This window comes from Colobus angolensis, unplaced genomic scaffold (genome assembly GCF_000951035.1).
Source record: "Colobus angolensis palliatus isolate OR3802 unplaced genomic scaffold, Cang.pa_1.0 Scaffold297, whole genome shotgun sequence".
Taxonomy (NCBI): Eukaryota; Metazoa; Chordata; class Mammalia; order Primates; family Cercopithecidae; genus Colobus; species Colobus angolensis.
The window spans coordinates 919358-920758 of NW_012116232.1; positions in this window are offsets into that span (position 1 = coordinate 919358).

Genomic DNA, 1401 nt, shown 5'->3' on the forward strand with positions numbered 1-1401 from the left:
ATGTTAAAGAATTTTACCATTACTACCATACATCAAAACACTCAAATAGGCAAGAATATATCAAAATAGTTGCAACGTTTGGAAGACAAATTTTGAATCAGTGCTTTGTCACCTTGACAGAATTTATAAATTATTACAGCTTTAGGGATAACTAGAAGGGGTCCACACAATAAGAAAGATGTTGGGATATCATCTTATGAATCTGGGGTTCCATCCTATAAACAAATGGAATGGAAGATAGGAGGAATCATGTGCAGAACCTCTAGAATCATAGCTTCAGAAACCTGCAATATTATATTATCACACGAGACAATAGAATATAATGTCTCATGGTAGTATTATTGTCATGAAATATAACAGCTATCATTTCTATTCTTTGTCTCTAACATGCAGAAAAATAAGTGAAAAATGTATTGGTTAATGTTGTAAAAGTATTTTTTTCCTTGACACCTGGTAATTTTGAAAGAACTGTGCATAAGCAGTAAAGCTCAATAAACCAGAACTTGAAAATTCAGAATTTTTTGGTAACTTGATCTTGTTAATTTGACCTTAGTTTTTAATGATTTGTAAAAACTATTTTATAGAACAACTAAGAAATATTGAAATGATTATTAAAATTATGCTTCCCTGTAAACTAATTCATACTTCCGTGAAACAAAAGTTTCTTGATTGGCCTTTCAATATTCAACTGGTGCTTGGGACACAAGCATTAAGAAGACAATAATAATCTCTTATTTGGAACAGATGAGATGGCATACTTCTTAGTGAAATATAGAAATTTCAAAGTATTTTAACAACCATTATCTACACATAAGTAATCACTGTATCAATTATAAAACTTACTCATATTTGTTATTGTACAATTTGAAACAATTGATAATCTTGCTCCTAAAGAATATATCAGATTTTAACAAAAGCTAAATTCCCACAAAAACATACATAATAGTCTTCCCATTATTAGATGGCTTAAACTTATGTTTTCTTACATCCTTTAGGGAATTACTCATATTTTACAAATAACACAATAGAAATAAATTTTTTATAGGATGGTTTCTCAACTTTGGCTTTATTGACATTTTAGACTGTATAATTCTTGGTGTGAAGGCTGAGCAGTGGATGTTTAGTAGGATGTTTAGTAGGATCTATGGCCTCTACTCACCAATAACATCATCCCCAAGTTGTGACAACCAAAAATGTTTCCAGACATCAACAAATCTTACCTCGGGGTAAAATCACTACCAATTAGAACCACTGTTTATAGTCATTAATCTACTTTAAAGAAAGTGTGAATACGAAAACTATACTCTCATAAAATAATTTGTAAGGATGAGTAAGATATGAACAACACTATCAAATATCAGTATTAATTTCACATGGAACACTATAATTCTACATCTCTTT